General features: G+C 42.2%; 2 long non-coding RNA genes across 2 annotated transcripts; one reads left to right on the plus strand and one right to left on the minus strand.

The window, feature by feature from the left end:
* Positions 1-3,612: 3,612 nt before the first annotated feature.
* On the plus strand, positions 3,613-18,699 carry LOC120882392. The gene is made up of 4 exons (XR_005725493.1): positions 3,613-3,693; positions 12,785-12,796; positions 14,052-14,057; positions 18,689-18,699. It is a non-coding gene; the product is annotated as an uncharacterized LOC120882392 (long non-coding RNA).
* LOC120882390 lies at positions 5,297-5,608 on the minus strand. Its single transcript, XR_005725491.1, has 2 exons — positions 5,502-5,608; positions 5,297-5,332 (listed from the first exon to the last, which is right to left on the minus strand). It is a non-coding gene; the product is annotated as an uncharacterized LOC120882390 (long non-coding RNA).
* Positions 18,700-18,920: the final 221 nt, after the last annotated feature.

Genomic DNA, 18,920 nt, shown 5'->3' on the forward strand with positions numbered 1-18,920 from the left:
CACAGACACACGCACATACAAACACACACAGAGACATATACACACACACTCATAGACACACACACACAAACACACAGACACAGACGCACATACAAACACAGACACACACACACACTCACAGACACACACACACATGCGCACATACAAACACACACACGGACACACGCACACACAGACACTCACGCAGAGACATATACACACACACTCATAGACACACACACAAACACACAGACACAGACACACACACACAGACACGCAGAGACATATACACACACACTCATAGACACACACACAAACACAGACACACACACACATACAAACACAGACACACATACACACAGATACACAGATACACACACACACACACTCATGCAGAGACATATACACACACCCTCATAGACACACACACAAACACACAGACACACACATACAAACACAGACACACACACACACTCACAGACACACAGACACACGCACATACAAACACAGACACACACACACTCAGAGACACACACACTCATACACACACAGAGACACAGATACACAGACATACACATAAAAACTCACACACGGACATGCAGACACACACAAACACACACAGAAACACATATACAGACACAGAAACACACAGACACACATGCTATTTTCATCATTGTAACTCTAGGAATTATAGTCCTATTAAATTAAAAGAGTTTATTAAAGAGTTGGGACCTCCCAACTGATTGTACAGGAAATTACAAATCATGAAATATATTTGATGCTTTAATATAATTAAATGCAATTAGTATGTAATATACATATATTTATTTTATATAATTTACTATAGTTATAATGCATTATATATAGAGTATATATATATATATATATATATGACATATAATTGATATAGAATCATCTGACAGACCTGAGCAACATGTCTGCAGGGAAATGAAATCCATGGGACACGAGAGGAGAACCAACAGGCAGAGACCTGAGAAATGCCAGACTTAAACCCAGCCATGCAATGAGCTGCATTAAACATACATGAAATGAACAATGTAATAAAGGAAAAGGCAGAAATTGTCATTTTGGATTTTCAAAGGAAGACTGATGTATGTGAATTCTTTTTTCCTTTGATTTTATGATTAAGATTTCTCTACAAACACCTTGCTGCCGCTGCTGCTAAGTCACTTCAGTCGTGTCCGACTCTGTGCGACCCCATAGACGGCAGCCCACTAGGCTCCTCTGCCCCTGGGATTCTCCAGGCAAGAACACTGGAGTGGGTTGCCATTTCCTTGTCCAACGCATGAAAGTGAAAAGTGAAAGTGAAGTCGCTCAGTCCTGCCCAACTCATAGCGACCCCATGGACTAGAGCCCACCAGGCCCCTCCGTCCATGTGATTTTCCAGGCAAGAGTACTGGAGTGGGGTGCCATTGGCTTCTCTGCTACAAACACCTTATAGTCTGCTTGCTCATGACCCTTGGAAATCTTAACATAAACAGAACTGCATGTATTCTAATCACAATGCATGGAATCTCTTTGTGGACAAAACCCCCTTCCCAGGTATCTTACTGAAACAGAGCAGGACCCTATGGTCCTTGCCAATCACGTCCTCCACCTGCCTTTGGTCTGTGGAAAAACTTTGGCCAAAGAATCAGTTTAACCAGACAAGTTAGAACATGCAGACAAAGGAAAACAGTCCAAGTCTAAACAGTAATAGTTTAGTCAGTAAATAGCATCAAGGCCCTTTAGTTCTTCCTGAAGCACTGTAGACAATATTCTGAGCCATGTCTTGTGAGCTGTCTTATATTTACTGAAACTTCCACTAGGTGGAGAAGTTAGCTACCTGATGACTAGACTGTAGCCAGGATGAACGCTGTCACAGTTCCAAGAACTAGCGTCAAGAAAATGGGAAGGAACGGACACTGGAACTGAAGATTGCTGTTGTTTGGTTTTTAAGTCATGTCCATGTGTTTACTCTTGTGACTGCATAGACTGGCTCCTCTGTCCATGGAATGCTCTGGGCAAAAACACTGGAGCAGGTTGCCATTCTCTTCTCTAGGGGACCTTCCCAACCCAGGGATCAAACCCATGTCTCCTGCACAGGAGGCAGATTCTTTACCAGCTGAGCCATCTTGAGGCCCTTTTTGTTAGACCCCTTTAAGTTATTTCCAGAACTCTAAAATAGTTGTCTTCGATAACGCCATAGTTTTGTGAGCTTCGTAGTTGTCTTGGTTGTTGGAAGAGAGAATTTTCTGAGTTCCTCTTTCATTCTTTCCAGAAGTCCTATAACAAGCTTTGGATTTTTTGTCCGCTGAAACTGCTCAATAGACCTCCTGGCTTCATGTATGAACCCTGCTGCTGTGGTCTCCTAGTCGAACTGGATTCTGTAAGTTTTGGGGGTTTGTGCATTATAGCCACAAGTTCTTCATCTTCCATCTGCATTGTCTTCCTGCAACTTAAACTTCTCAGATTTCAGCTCATCTTTAATGGCTAGTCATTATAGTCTCTTGGAGAAGGAAATGGCGGCCCACTCCAGTGATCTCGCCTGGAGAATCCCAGGGACAGGGGAGCCTGGTGGGCTGCCGTCTGTGGGGTCACACAGAGTCGAACACGACTGAAGCGACTTAGCAGCAGCAGCAGCAGCAGCAGCAGCAGCAGTATTATCGTCTCTAGGAGCTTCCCTGATTGCTCAGTTGGTAAAGAATCCGCCTGCAATACAGGAGACCCTGGCTCAATTCTTGGGTGGGGAAGATCTGCTGGAGAAGGGATAGGCTACCCATACCAGTATTCTTGGACTTCTCTGGCGGCTCAATCAAGGATTCGCCCACAATGTGAGATTCCTGAGTTTGATCCCTGGGTTGGAAAAGATCGCCTAGAGAAGGGAAAGGCTACCCACTCCAGTATTCTGGCTTGGAGAATTCCATGGAGTGTATAGGGTTCCATAGGGTTGCAAAGAGTCGGACATAACTGAGTGGCTTTCACTTTCATCATGGTCTAAGGGAAATGATATCTCTCATTTTCAGGAAAGAACTATAAGTAGATGAGGTGTGGAGAGAGTATACCAGTTGAAGCTTTCTCTAAATTACAGCACTGTCATTTTGTCTTGACATGTGTGTATGTGTGAGCTCAGTCTTTGTGACCCCATGGGTTGTAGCCCCAAACACAGAATGGTATTTTGAAACAGTCCCATCTCTCACTGACATCTGGTGGGAACTTCATGTCAAAGGTAGTCACTCAGTTGTGTCCGACTCTTTGGGACCCCCATGGATTATAGCCCACCAGGCTCCTCTGTCCATGGGATTCTCCAGGCAAGAACACTGGAGGGGTTGCCATTCCCTTCTCCAGGGGATCTTCCCAACTCAGGGATTGAACCCAGGTCTCTCTCATTGCAGGTGGATTCTTTACAGCCTGAGTCCCCAGGTAAGCCCTGGGCAATATTTTATTAAAATATAAAACTACCATCTGTGATTTATTCTCTCTTCTCACCAAGACACTTACTTGCAGGATTCACACCATGTGTCCTAAGCAGAGTTACCCCTCCTGTCACACTCTTTACTCAATTTCCTGCACACTTGCATTTTACATTGTGCATTTGGAAACATGGCACCTTTCTTCACTGACACATTTGTGCGTTGATCAGTTTATTGATCAGCTTAGAAATTCAGTAACATCACCAAGAGCAGAGGAGATTCATGGCAAAGAAAGCCATGGGTCCAAGATCATTAATTCTTGAGAAAGAAGAAATGATGATTTCGAGGAAAAGGTCTTTTATTTTCATATGGATGATTGTGACTCATTATTGGTGATGATCAGTCTTATATTCTTTCTTCCTTTTCTTCTTTAAACATGAAAAAGATGTAAAACATTGTTGAGCTGATTAGGATTACCATGATATTGGTCAGAGCACGAAAGAAGAAATGGAGGCAGCAGCTAGTGGAAGCAGTGGAGAAATTTCCTGACAAGGCCCATGTCACAGAAGTCCCTCTGTGTGTGCCCATGTGGGGTTGCCTAGAACTACCGCCTGGTGAAACTAACTGAGCAATGCTGTATCGACTCTTGTCTGAGAGTTCCTAAGTCACATGTTCACAGGTCCAAGATGCCGGGGATGATATGTGATGTAACCCCTGTCACATACAGCTTCTGCAGTCTTATTTGTCATTCTGCACGTGTTGCAGCTACAAGGGCCTTCATTCTCAGGGGGATTCCCCAGCGATCGTCATATCTCACAGCTCAGGGCTTCACACTGTCTCCACCTTTGTCTTCCAAGCATCTCACTGTGGAGTCTAGACCAGCGTGACTGTTTACACGAAGTTTAAATCCAAACACTTATGGGAGTCCCAGCCTTTGTCACCTGGCAAGCTGCCGTGTTTGGTTGTCCTATTGTTTTCTAAATGAGTTTTTATTGAACAGAGGATGAGGTGTTTGGATGGCATCACCAACTCAACGGACGTGAGTTTGGGCAAGCTTTTGGAGTTGGTGATGGACAGGGAAGCCTGGCGTGCTGTGGTCCTTGGGGTCGGAAAGAATCAGACGTGATTGAGAGAGTGAACAGAAGTGATACTGAAATGTAGTTGATCTGCAAAGTTGTGTTAGTTTCAAGTATGCAGCCAAGTGATTCCTTTATACATTTCTTATTGTTTAGTCACTGAGTTGTCTCCCACTCTTTTGTATCCTGTCGACTGTAGCCCACCAGACTCCTCTGTCCCTGAGATTCTCCAGGCAAGAATACAGGACTGGGTTGCCATTTCCTTCTCTAGGGGATCTTCCCAACTGAATCTTCAAAGGACTGAACCTGCATCTCTTGCACTGGCAGGGGGATTCCTTATACTGAGCTTCCAGGGAAGCCCTCAGTTACACACATATGTAGGTAACTGTATACCTTTTTCGATTTTTTTTTCCTTTATAAGTTATTTCAAGACATTGAGTATAGATGTCCGTGTTCTAGAGTGCATTCCAGTTGTTTATTTTATGTTTGGTAGTATGTCTCTCTTCATCCCAAACTCCTATTTTATCCCTCCCTTCCCCCCACATTTCCCTTTGGTAACCATCATCTTGTTTCTTGTGTCCAAGAGTTTCTGTTTTGTAGATATTTGCATCATATTTTATGTTCCACATGTAAGAGATATCATATGATATTTGACTTCCTCTTTGTGATGTATTTCACTTAATATGATCATTTCTTTGTCCGTCCATGTTTTTGAAATGGCATGATTTCAGTCTGTAACCCATTCTTAAAGCAGTATGTCCCAGAAAAAAACTCTTAACCTGCTAAAAAAAATACTCAGCGTTGTTCGGTATCATGTTTCTACTCACCCAACGGATGTTCTCAGTTCTTATTTAGGACAGCTGTCTGTGAAAGAGAATGGAAAAGAGGGAAAATGACCATTGATATGCCTCTATATCCAATAATTATTCCATAACATCCTTTCTAAAAGATGAATGAGTGAATACGAAATTTGAATCAAGAATCCTCATGCTATGTTTTCATTTCTGATCCCTGTTGTCCTCCGGGGCTTTACCTGTTTTGGTGGCATCATCTATATTTTCATTTGGAATCCTCCTTTCACTGTTCAGCTCCTCATACTTCTGAATATCTTCTTGAGTGAAACTGTCTCCTTTGCCTGGATGTTATAACAGAGCAGAAGAAGTGTGCGTTAGAATCCTTCCTGGGTTACAGAGTGTCCTCTGGCTCTTACCTGTGGTGATCGGTAAGTCTCACGGTCATCACTGCCCTCCCCCATCACCTAAACCCGGCTCACCTGGGAATTTTCTACAGAGGTGCCAGAGTGTGCACACAGGTCTTCAGGTGGGTCCACGCGGTGGAGTCTACATAGTTAACATGTTAGCTCTCCACATGCCAGTTCTCACAACTACTGAGAGAACTACAGACCAGTCACCTGTGAGCTTAAGCAGCCCCAAGTCAACCTGTCTCTAATGGTACAGCCAAGATGGTCATGGTGGGACTTGAGACGTAGAATTTCTCCCAGCTCTAACTCTTGCTGTCCACTTTGTCTACATCCTAGAATTCCATCCCTGGGGTTTTGATGCACTCCAGTCAAATGTGGTGGGTGAGATAGCCTCATGGACTCAGTGGACATGATTTTGAGCAAACTCTGGGAGATAGTGGAGGACAGAGGAGCCTTGTGTACTGCAGTCCATGGGGTCGCAAAGAGTCAGGCAGGACTTAGTGACTGAATGACAATATTCAAACAATGGGAAAGAAATGATTTGAACTTTTCGCCAGGCACACTAATTTCATCACACATGCTACTGAGAGAAAAACTCACGTTTGTCATTCTTAGGGACCAGACACAACCCCCACCCACCCCAATGCACATGTAATACCCTAAAAAATAATGGGACTTAGAAGTGACCCCATGGGGTTGTCTGGGCAGCAGAGTGATTGACATGACTGACCAAATGCCTCTGAAGAATTCAATATGAAGGAGTGGTTATTTGAAGAGCATTGAGTTCAGGTCTCAGGATTTATTTTAACAGTTATGACAAAGAACAAAGCATTTGTGATGCAGACGAATGCATTCATGATCAGGAACCGTGAGTCTGCTAAACTCAAAATTCAAACTTTGGTTCACTTTGGTGTCAGAATCTGGCAACTCCAATATGGGATATTGGAGAAGAAATGCATGGCCATCCTGGACTATTTCATTGCACCTCCAGGTCAAGTGTATCTACTTTTTGCAAAAGCCACATGATAGAATCACCATCTGTTCAGTTTCTTAGTAGACAACCTTTACTCTGCTTTAACTCATGTCACATGAAGTCAGTTCTCCCGTGTGAACACGTCTGCTTCAGTGTGCTTAATAAAATATAACGTTGGTATGCACTTCTGTCCTTTGTATAAAAATACTGATAACATGGACATGACTGGTTTCCATAGAATAAGCTATGGTACATACCAAGGGCAGGAGTCACTTTCGTCTTCCTGACTCCGTCAAAGTTTTCAGCATAGAATGGTACCAAGTTTTCTGATACACGATTAACTTCAAAAGAATTTTCACCCATGTCTGTAACAGAAAAAAAAAAAAATCAAACCTCAATGCAATCCACTGCTTTCCTTTTCAACTGGACATGTCCTGTTCTTCTCAAGCTATCATTAGTCTTCCCTCCGATGGTGACCTTTCTCAATGACATTTCTAGGAGTGTGTTGTTAGAACCAGTTAAGACAGGTAGTGAACTAGGAAGGCTTTCTCCAAAGAATTCTCCTCTTGCTAAGACAGCAAACACTTCCAGTCTTCTAGACTGTACAGTCTGTGAACGATAGCAAAGTTCCTTTTCACTATAATAGTAGGAGGCGGACTTCAGCGACCTCATACCAGCTTCTAAGACCTGACAGTTAAATTTTCAGGAATTTTGGAACTGAATTCTTAAGTACAGTCATGATTTAAAAAGCAGTTCTACAAATTTATGTACATCATATCAACTCATAATTTAACTCAGATGACCATTACATCTACTACTGTGGGCAAGAATCCTTTAGCAGAAGTGGAGTAGCCATCATAGTTAACAAGAGTCCAGAATGCAGTATTTGGATGCAATCTCAAAAATGACAGAATGAACTTTGCTCATTCCCAAGGCAAACCATTCAGTATCACAGTAATCCAAGTCTATGCCCCAACCAGTAATGTTGAAGAAGCTGACGTTGAACAGTTCTATGAAGACCTATAAGACCTTCTAGAACTAATACCCTAAAAAGATGTCCTGTTCATTATAGGGGACTGGAATGCAAAAGTAGGAAGTCAAGAAATACCTGGAGTAACAGGCAAATTTGGCTTTGGAGTACATAATAAAGCAGGGCAAAGGCTAATAGAGTTTTGCCAAGAGAACACACTGGTCATAGCCAAACTCTCTTGCAACAATAAGAGAGAAGACTCATGGAGATCACCAGATGGTCAATGCTGAAATTAGATGCATTATATTCTTTGCAGCCAAAGATGAAGAAGCTCTATAGAGTCGGCAAAAACAAGACTGGGAGCTGACTATGGCTCAGATCATGAACTCCTTATTGCCAAATTCGGACTGAACTTGGGAAAACCACAAGACCATTCAGGTGTGACCTAAATCACACCCCTTACGATTATACAGTGGGAGTGACAAATAGATTCAAGGGGCTAGATCTGTTAGGCAGAGTGCCTGAAGAATGATGGATGGAGGTTCTTGCCATTGTACAGGAGGCAGGGACCAAGATCATCCCCAAGAAAAGGAATTGCAAATAGGCAAAATGGTTGTCTGAGGAGGCCTTACAAATAGCTGAGGAAAAAAAGAGAAGTTAAAAGTATAAGAGAAAAGGAAAGATACACCCAATTGATTGAAGAGTTTCAAAGAATAGCAAGGAGAGACAAGAAAGCCTTCCTCACTGATCAATGCGATGAAATAGAGGGAAACAATAGAATGGGAAAGACTAGAAATCTCTTCAAGAAAATTAGAGATATCAAGGGGACATTTCATAGAAGATGGGCTCAATAAAGGACAGAAATGGCATGGATCTAACAGAAGCAGAAGATATTAAGACGAGGTGGCAAGAATACACGGAAGAACTATAGAAAAATATCTCCATCACCCAGATAATCAAAAGATTGTGATCACTCACCTACAGCCAGACACCCTGGAATGCAAAGTCAAGTGGGCCTTAGGAAACATTACTACGAGCAAAGCTAGTGGAGGTGATCGAATTCCACTTGAGCTATTTCAGTCCTAAAAGATGATGCTGTGAAAGTGCTGAAGTCCATATGCCAGCAAATTTGGAAAACTCGGCAGTGGCCACAGGCCTGGTAAAGGTCAGCTTTCATTCCAGTCCCTAAGAAGGGCAATGCCAAAGAATGCTCAAATTACCGCACAATTTGCACACATCTCACATGCTAGCAAAGTAATGCTTAACATTCTCCCAGCCAGGCTTCAGCAGTACATGATCTGTGAACTTCCAGATGTTCAAGCTGGATTTAGAAAAGGCATTAGTTAGTTAGTTAAAGTCGCTCAGTCGTGTCCAACTCTTTGCGACCTCGAGGACTGTAGCCCACCAGGCTCCTCCATCCATGAGATTCTCCAGGCAAGAATACTGGAGTGGGTTGCCATTTCCTTCTCCAGGGGATCAGAGGAACCAGAAATCAAATGACAACATCCGCTGGATCATTGAAAGAGCAACAGAGTTCCAGGAAAATATGTACTTCTTTATTGACTACTTTATTGTACTGCTTTATGTACTGCTTTATTGACTATGCCAAAGCCTTTCACTTTGTGGATCACAACAACCTGTCGAAAATTCTTAAAAGATGGGAATACCACACCACCTGAGCTGCCTCCTGAGAAATCAGTAGGCAGGTCAACAAGCAACAGTTAGAACTGGACATGGAACAACAGACTGGTTCTCAATTGGGAAAGGAGTACATCAAGGCTGTATATTGTCACCCTGCTTATATACAGAGTACATCATGAGAAATGCTGGACTAGATGAGGCATAAGATGGAATCAAGATTGCCTGGAGAAATGTCAATAGCCTCTGATACACAGATGACACTACCTTTATGGTAGAAAGTGAAGAAGAACTAAAGAGCCTCTTGATAAATGTGAAAGACGAGAGTGAAAAAATTGGCTTAAAACTCAACATTCAGAAAACTAAGATCATGGCATCTGGTCCCATCAATTCATGACAATAGATGGGGAAGCAATGAAAACAGTGACAGAATTTATTTTGGGGGCTCCCAAATCAATGCAGATGGTGATTGCAGCCATGAAGTTAAAAGACACTTACTCCTTGAAAGAAATGTTATGACCAACTTAGACAACATATAAAAAAGCAGAGACTTTACTTTGCCAACAAGGGTCCATCTAGTCAAAGCTATATTTTTTCCAGTAGTCATGTATGCACGTGAGAGTTGGGCTATAAAGAAAGCTGAGCACCGAAGAATTGATGCTTTTGAACTGTGATGTTGGAAAAAAATCTTTAGAATTCCTAGGACGGCAAGGAGATCCCTCCATCCTAAAAGAGATTAGTCCTGGATATTCACTGGATGGACAGATGGTGAAGGTGAAACTCCAGTCCTTTGGCCACCTGATGGGAAAAAACTGACTTATTTGAAAAGACCCTGGCTGGGAAAGAGGGAAGGCTGGAGGAGAAGGGGATGACAGAGGATGAGATGGTTGGATGGCATCATCGACTCAATGGATATGAGTTTGAGTAAGCTCTGGGAGTTGGTGATGGACAGGGATTCCTGGCCTGCTGCAGTCCATTGGGTTGCAAAGAGTTGGACATGACTGAGTGACTGGACTGAACATCAAATTAAAATAAAAGTTAAATTAAGCCAAAGTTGTTTAATAGTACAAGAGGTTATAAAATGGGAAGAAATAAGGCTATTGCAACATGTTGGAGATATATTCTCTGAAATGATTTAGTTCCTGTGGCTGCAAGGCCATTTTGCAAATTAAAAAAAAAAATGCAAGAGACATAATTAGAATGCTCCATTGTACTTTTTCTCCTTGGAAATCAAATATGGAGACATTAGATCACTCAGTACTACAAGATTTGTATTTGAAAATTATTTCCAGTTTCATAAACTATAGAGATTTTCTTGGCAAAACTCTGTTAGTCTTTGCCCTGCTTCATTCTATATTCCAAAGCCAAATTTGCCTGTTACTCCAGGTGTTTCTTGACTTCCTACTTTTGCATTCCAGTCCCCTATAATGAAAAGGACATATTTTTGGGGTGTTAGTTCTAAAAGATCTTGTAGGTCTTCATAGAACCATTCATCTTCAGTTTCTTCAGCGTTACTGGTTGGGGCATAGACTTGGATTACTGTGATATTGAATGGTTTGCCTTGGAGACGAAAGAGATCATTCTGTCGTTTTTGAGATTGCATCCAAGTACTGCATTTCACACTCTTTTGTTGACCATGATGGCTACTCCATTTATTCTAAGGGATTCCTGCCCGCAGTAGTAGATATAATGGTCATCTGAGTTAAATTCAGCCATTCCAGTCCATTTTAGTTCCCTGATTCCTAGAATGTCGACGTTCACTCTTGCCATCTCCTGTTTGACCACTTCCAATTTGCCTTGATTCATGGACCTGACATTCCAGGTTCCTATGCAATATTGCTCTTTACAAGCATCGGACCTTGCTTCTATCATCAGTCACATCCTCAGCTGGGTATTGTTTTTGCTTTGGCTCCATCTCTTCATTTCTCTGGAGTTATTTCTTCACTGATCTGCAGTAGCATATTGGGCACTTACTGACCTGGGGAGTTCCTCTTTCAGTATCCTATCATTTTGCCTTTTCATATTGTTCATGGGGTTCTCAAGGTAAGAATACTGAAGTGGTTTGCCATTCCCTTCTCCAGTGGACCATGTTCTGTCAGATCTCTCCACCATGACCGCTTATCTTGGGTGGCCTCATAAGGCATGGCTTAGTTTCACTGAGTTAAGGCTGTGGTCCCTGTGATTAGACTGACTAGTTTTCTGTGATTATGGTTTCAGTGTGTCTGCCCTTTTGCAATACCTACCATCTTACTTGGGTTTCTCTTACCTTGGATGTGGGGTATCTCTTCAGGGCTGCTCCAGCAAAGCGCAGCCGCTGCTCCTTACCCTGGACGAAGGGTATCTCCTTACTTTCATCCCCAACTCTTACCTTGAACGTGGAATAGCTCCTCTAGGCCCTCCAGGGCCCTTGCAGCCACAGCTCCTTGAACGTGGTGTGGCTCCTTCTTGTCACCGCCCCTGGCCTTGGGCATGGGGTACCTCCTCCTGGCCGCCACCCCTGGCCTCGGGTGGGGGTAGCTCCTCTTCACTGCTTCTGTGCTGTCACAGCCTGGCACTCTCGGCACCACCCCTGACCTAGGACATGGCTTAGACCCTCTCGGCTGCTGCCCCTGACCTCGGAGGCGGGATAACTCCTTTCGGCTGCCGCCCCTGACATCAGACGTGGGGTAGCTCCTCTCCGCTGCCACCCAGGCGTGGGGTCCTCCCGACTTCTGCCCCTGACCTTGGACGTGGGGTAGCTCCTCTCATCTGCACTCTGTGCATCTAATTCTTCTCAAAATGCACTGGTCATAGCAAACACCCTCTTCCAACAACACAAGAGAAGACTCTACACATGGACATCACCAGATGGTCAACACTGAAATCAGATTGATTCTATTCTTTGCAGCCAAAGATGGAGAAGCTCTATACAGTCAACAAAAACAAGACCAGGAACTGACTGTGGCTCAGATCATGAACTCCTTATTGCCAAATTCAGGCTTAAATTGAAGAAAGTAGGGAAAACCACTAGACCATTCAGGTATGACCTAAATCAAATCCTTTATGATTATACAGTGGAAGTGAGAAATAGATTTAAGGGACTAGATCTGATAGATAGAGAGTCTGATGAACTATGGAATGAGGTTCGTGACATTGTACAGGAGACAGGGATCAAGACCATCCCCATGGAAAAGAAACGCAAAAAAGCAAAATGGCTGTCTGAGGAGGCCTTACAAATAGCTGTGAAAAGAAGAGAAGAGAAAAACAAAGGAGAAAAGGAAAGATATAAGCATCTAAATGCAGCGTTCCAAAGAATAGCAAGAAGAGATAAGAAAGCCTTCCTCAGCAATCAATGCAAAGAAATAGAGGAAAACAACAGAAAGGGAAAGACTAGAGATCTCTTCAGGAAAATTAGAGACACCAAGGGAACATTTCATGCAAAGATGGGCTCGATAAAGGACAGAAATGGTATGCACCTAACAGAAGCAGAAGATATTAAGCAGAGGTGGCAAGAATACACAGAAGAACTGTACAAAAAAGATCTCCATGACCAAGATAATCATGATGGTGTGATCACTCACCTAGAGCCAGACATCCTGGAATGTGAAGTCAAGCAGACCTTAGAAAGCATCACTACGAACAAAGCTAGTGGAAGTGATGGAATTCCAGTTGAGCTATTTCAAATCCTGAAAGATGATGCTTTGAAAGTGCTGCACTCAATATGCCAGCCAATTTGGAAAACTCAGCAGTGGCCACAGGACTGGAAAAGGTCAGGTTTCATTCTAATCCCAAACAAAAGCAATGCCAAAGAATGATCAAACTACCACACAATTGCACTCATCTCACATGCTAGTAAAGTAATGCTCAAAGTTCTCTAAGCTAGGCTTCAGCAATACATGAACCGTGAACTTCCAGATGTTCAAGCTGGTTTTAGAAAAGGCAGAGGAACCAGAGATCAAATTGTCAACATCCACTGGATCATGGAAAAAGCAAGAGAGTTCCAGAAAAACATCTATTTCTGCTTTATTGACTATGCCAAAGCCTTTGACCGTGTGGATCACAATAAACTGTGGAACATTCTGAAAGAGATGGGAATACCATATCACCTGACCTGCCTCTTGAGAAACCTATATACAGGTCAGGAAGGACCAGTTAGAACTGGACATGGAACAACAGACTGGTTCCAAATAGGAAAAGGAGTACGTCAAGGCTGTATATTGCACCCTGCTTATTTAACTTATATGCAGAGTACATCATGAGAAAAGCTGGGCTGGAAGAAGCACAAGCTGGAATCAAGATTGCCGGGAGAAATATCACTAACCTCAGATATGCAGATGACACCACCCTTATGGCAGAAAGTGAAGAGGAACTAAAGAGCCTCTTGATGAAAGTGAAAGTGGAGAGTGAAAAAGTTGGCCTAAATCTCAACATTCAGAAAACGAAGATCATGGCATCCGGTCCCATCACTTCATGGGAAATAGATGAGGAAACATTGTAAACAGTGTCAGACTTTATTTTTGGGGACTCCAAAATCACTGCAGATGGTGATTGCAGCCATGAAATTAAAAGACGTTTACTCCTTGGAAGAAAAGTTATGACCAACCTAGATAGCATATTCACAAGCAAAGACATTACTTTTTCAACAAAGGTCCATCTAGTCAAGGCTATTGTTTTTTCAGTGGATGTATGGATGTGAGAGTTGGACTGTGAAGAAAGCTGAGCGCTGAAGAATTGATGCGTTTGAACTGTGGTGTTGGAGAAGACTCTTGAGAGTCCCTTGGACTGCAAGGAGATCCAACCAGTCCATTCTGAAGGAGATCAGTCCTGGGTGTTCTTTGGAAGGAATGATGCTAAAGCTGAAACTCCAGTACTTTTGTCACCTCATGTGAAGAGCTGACTCATTGGAAAAGACTCTGATGCTGGGAGGGATTGGGGGCAGGAGGAGAAGGGGACGACAGAGGATGAGATGGCAGGATGGCATCACTGACTCAATGGACGTGAGTCTGAGTGAACTCCAGGAGTCGGTGATGGATAGGGAGGCCTGGCGTGCTGTGGTTCATGGGGTCCCAAAGAGTCAGACACGACTGAGTGACTGAACTGAACTAAATTATAGAGACAGAAGTTTTTGCCAGTCCTCCTTTTCTTTTCAAATTACATAAAGATTAGTTTGAAATTTGTGATTTTCACTAATCTCATCCTTATCTACAGGATTTAAATCAACCAGTTTCTACTGCTTAAACGTGCTAATAAAAAAACGTTTAATACTTAAAGAAGTTCTTCAGTTAAACCAAATTTGATCTTGTAAGCTTCAATGTAGGGCTTCTCGAGGGCTCCACTGTAAACAATCTGCCTGCAGGCACTGGAGATGCCAGAGATGTGGATTTGGTCGCTGGATTGGGAAGATTCCCCTGGAGGAGGAAATGGCAACCCACTCCAGTATTCTTGCCTGAAGAATCCCATGGACAGAGGAGCCTGGCAGATGACAGTCCACAGGGTCGATTAGAGTTGGGCAAGACTGAGTGATTTTGCACACACTCGTGCATGTCAAATCAGAGAAATTTTTTAAAGAATTGTTGTACTCTTAAGTAGTTTTCAACACTTCTCCATGTCTGAGGAACATGGGGAATCCATGTCCAGGGCTTCTTCTCAGATGCCATCAATGGCACCTTCCAAATTGGACCTTGATTTTCTGGTGCAGAATTAATTCCTCGACAATTAAGTGTCATTTCCAAGGTTGCTTTTGTAATGAGTAGAAGAAATAGTTCACAATTGCAGACATCTACTTGTCTCGGATTGAGTCAAGACCATCAATCTGAACACATTCTGTGATTTTGCATTTCCCTGGTGGCTCAGAGTATAAAGAAATCTGCCTGCAATGCTGGAGACCCAGGTTCGATCCCTGGGTGGGGAAGGTCCTCTGGAGAAGGAAATGGCTACCCACTCCTAGAGTCCCTTAGAAAGCAAGGAGATCAAACCAGTCACTCCTAAAGGAAATAGTCACTGGAAAGACTGATGCTGAAATGGAGCTCCAATATTTTGGCCACCTGATGAGCAGAGCTAACTGAAAAAAACCCTTTTGCCGAGAAAGGTTGAGGGCTGCAGGAGAAGGGGATGACAGAGGATAAGATTGTTAGATGGCATCAATGAGTCAATAGACATGAGTTTGAGTATGCTCCAGGCGCTAGTGAAGGATAGGAGAGCCTGGGGCTATGCAGTCCATGGTGTCTCAAAGAGTTGGACACAACTGAGTGAGTAACAAACTTGAGAAGAGGCACACCTCGGCAGAACTTGCATACTCACAGTTTACGACATAAACATCTCCTTCTTCTCTGGTTCCCACTACTGTGAGTAACGTGGAATTATAGTAAGCCCTGAAAAACAAACAAACACAATGTTCCTTCCTCACCATCCATTCACCAGCACTTGAGCTCACCTTTCCATGAATAGATCTCACAACTCACACCCTCACAGCCATGACTCACACCTATCTTGCACATTGGAGACTGGACTCCATGTCGGAAGTCAACAGTCTCGTTGTTCTCAGTTTAGGCAGATTGGGCTTACTTGACGTAAAAAGTAACGAAGAGTTGTTCGCAGTTGTTGATACATTCAAAGTGACGGATATATGCCCTCAGTGGGCCTCCTTGCTGAATCTTCTCCTTATTATCCGCGGCAATGTAAATGGTGTTCCAGTCCCCTGTAACCTAAGAAGGAAAATCTTTGTAGTGTCATGCACTCTCTTTACTTGATTTTCACCAACACACAGCACCATTTTTGTTACTGCATTTATCTCAGAAGAGAAGTAAATTCAATCTTATTAAGTAAAGAGTCGGGTTCACCTCCCTCCCTTGCTGAATAGCATGAAAGGAAAGCATGCTTCGTATTTGAGCAGAAAGCCTAGAATTGAGAGTTTTTTGAAGTAGCTAAAACGATGCCTGTAAAGACCATGACAGTTCATAGGTCTCTGAATGAGAGCATATTAGGTTTTTATTTCACCTACAGACAAATAAGATGAAAACAAAAACCACAAAGGGCAGAAAGACAGAGGGTTGCATTGTGTGCATGTAGACAGATGGACCATGGTATATCTATCTATACAATCTGGTCATAGATATAGTCAAAAAATACAACAGAAGAAAAAAGATCTACAAAATCAACCCCAAACAATTAAGAAAATGGAAATAGGAACATACTATCAATAATTACTTTCAATGTAAATGGATTAAATGCTCCAACCAAAAGGCACAGACTGGCTGAATGGATACAAAAACAAAACCATATATATGCTGTCTACAAGAAACCCACTGGAGACCTCAAGACACGTATAGACTGAAAGTGAGAGGATGGAAAAATATGTTCTGTGCAAATGGGATGCAAAAGAAAGCTGGAGTACATATCAGACAAAATAGACCTTAAAATGCCAAAAGATTACAAGAGATAAGGAAGGACACTACATAATGATCAAGGGATCAATCCAAGAGGAAGACATAACAATTGTAAATGTCTACACACCCAATACAGGAGCACCTCAATACACAAAACAAACGCTAACAAACATAAAAGGAGAAACTGACAATGATGCAATAATAGTAGGAGACTTTAACACCCCCCTCACACCAATGAGCAGATCATCAAAACAGAACATTCATAAGGAAACACAAGTCTTAAACGATACATTAGATGAGATGGATCTCACTGATATCTTCAGGACATGCCATCTAAATGCAGACGAATGCACCTTCTTCTCAAGGGTACGTGGAACATTCTCCAGGATAGACCTCATCTTGAGTCATGAATCAAACCTCAGGAAATTTAAGGAAACTGAAATCAGGTCAAGCATCTTCTCCAACCATGATGCAATGACACTATATATCAATTACAAGAAAAAAGTGTAAGAAACACAAACACATGGAGATTAAACAACACATTTATAAACAACTAAGAGTTTACTGAAAAAAATCAAAAGGGAAATTTAAAAAATTTCTAGAAACAAGTGACAATGAAAACACAACAACTCAAACCCTAGGGGATTCAGCAAAAGCAGTTCTAAGAGGGAAGTTTATAGCAATACAATTCTACCTTAAGAAAGAAGAAAAACATCAAATAGAAAGGCTAACTTTACACCTAAAACAACTGGGAAAAGAACAACAACAAAAACAAAAAAGAAAAACCCAAAATTAGTAGAAGGAAAGAAATCATAAAGATCTGAGCAGAAATATGAAAAAGAAATGAAAGAAACAATAGTAAAGATTAATAAAACTAAAAGCTGGTTCTTTGAGAAAATAAAGAAAATTGACCAACCTTTAGCCAGACTCATCAAGAGAAAAAGAGAGAAGAATCAAATCAAGCAACTTAGAAATGAAAAAGGAAAGGTTACAACAGAAATGCAGAAATACAAAGGATTATAAGAGACTATTATGAACAACAAAGGTCCGTCTAGTCAAGGCTATGGTTTTTCCAGTGGTAATGTATAAATGTGAGAGTTGGACTATGAAGAAAGCTGAGGGCTGAAGAATGGATGCTTTTGAACTGTGGTGTTGGAGAAGACTCTTGAGAATCCCTTGGACTGCAAGGAGATCCAACCAGTCCATTCTGAAAGGAGATCAGCCCTGGGATTTGTTTGGAGGGAATGATGCTGAAGCTGAAACTCCAATACTTTGGCTACCGTATGCGAAAAGTTGACTCACTGGAAAAGACTCTGATGCTGGGAGGGATTGGAGGCAGGAGGAGAAGGGGACGCCAGAGGATGAGATGGCTGGATGGCATCACTGACTCAATGGATGTGAGTCTGAGTGAACTCCGGGAGTTGGTGATGGACAGGGAGGCCTGGCGTGCTGCGATTCATGGGGTCGCAAAGAGTCGGACATGACTGAGCGACTGAACTGAACTGATAAGGCAATAAAGTAGATAACCTGGAAAATGGACAGATTTCTTAGAAAAGTTTAATCTTCCAAGACCAAACAATGAAGAAACTGAAACTATGGACAAGCCAATTACAAGCACTGAAATTGAAGCTGTGATCAAACATCCCCCAAAAAACAAAAGCTCAGGACCAGATGGCTTCACAGGAGCATTCTATCAAACATTCAGAGTGGAGCTAATGCCTGTCCTTCTAAAACGCTTTCAAAAAATTGCAGAGGAAGGAACACTTGCAAACTCATTCTATGAGGCCATGATCACCGTGATACCAAATCCAGATAAAGACAACACAAAAAGAGAAAACTACAGGCCAATATCACTGATGAACATAGATGCAAACATCCTCAACAAAGTTTTAGCAAACAGAATTCAGCAATGGAACTGGAGGAATCAACTTTCCTGACTTCAAACTACACTATGAAGCTACAGTCATCAAGACACGATGGTACTGCCACAAAACCAGAAATAAAGACCAATGGAACAAGATAGAAAGCCCAGAAATAAGCCCATGCACCCATGGGTACCTTATTTTTGACAAAGGAGGCAAGAATATACAATGGGGCAAAGATAGCCTCTTCAATAAATGGTGCTGTGAAAACTAGACAGCTCCATGTAAAAGAATGAAATTAGAAAACCTCTTAACAGCATACACAAAGATAAACTCAAAATGGATTAAAGACTTAAATGTGAGACCAGTAACTATAAACTCGTAGAGAAAATCATAGGCAGAACACACAATGACATAAATCAAAGCAAGAACCTCTATGACCCA

The sequence above is a fragment of the Oryx dammah genome, unplaced genomic scaffold, assembly GCF_014754425.2.
Source record: "Oryx dammah isolate SB20612 unplaced genomic scaffold, SCBI_Odam_1.1 HiC_scaffold_23, whole genome shotgun sequence".
Lineage (NCBI taxonomy): Eukaryota > Metazoa > Chordata > Mammalia > Artiodactyla > Bovidae > Oryx > Oryx dammah.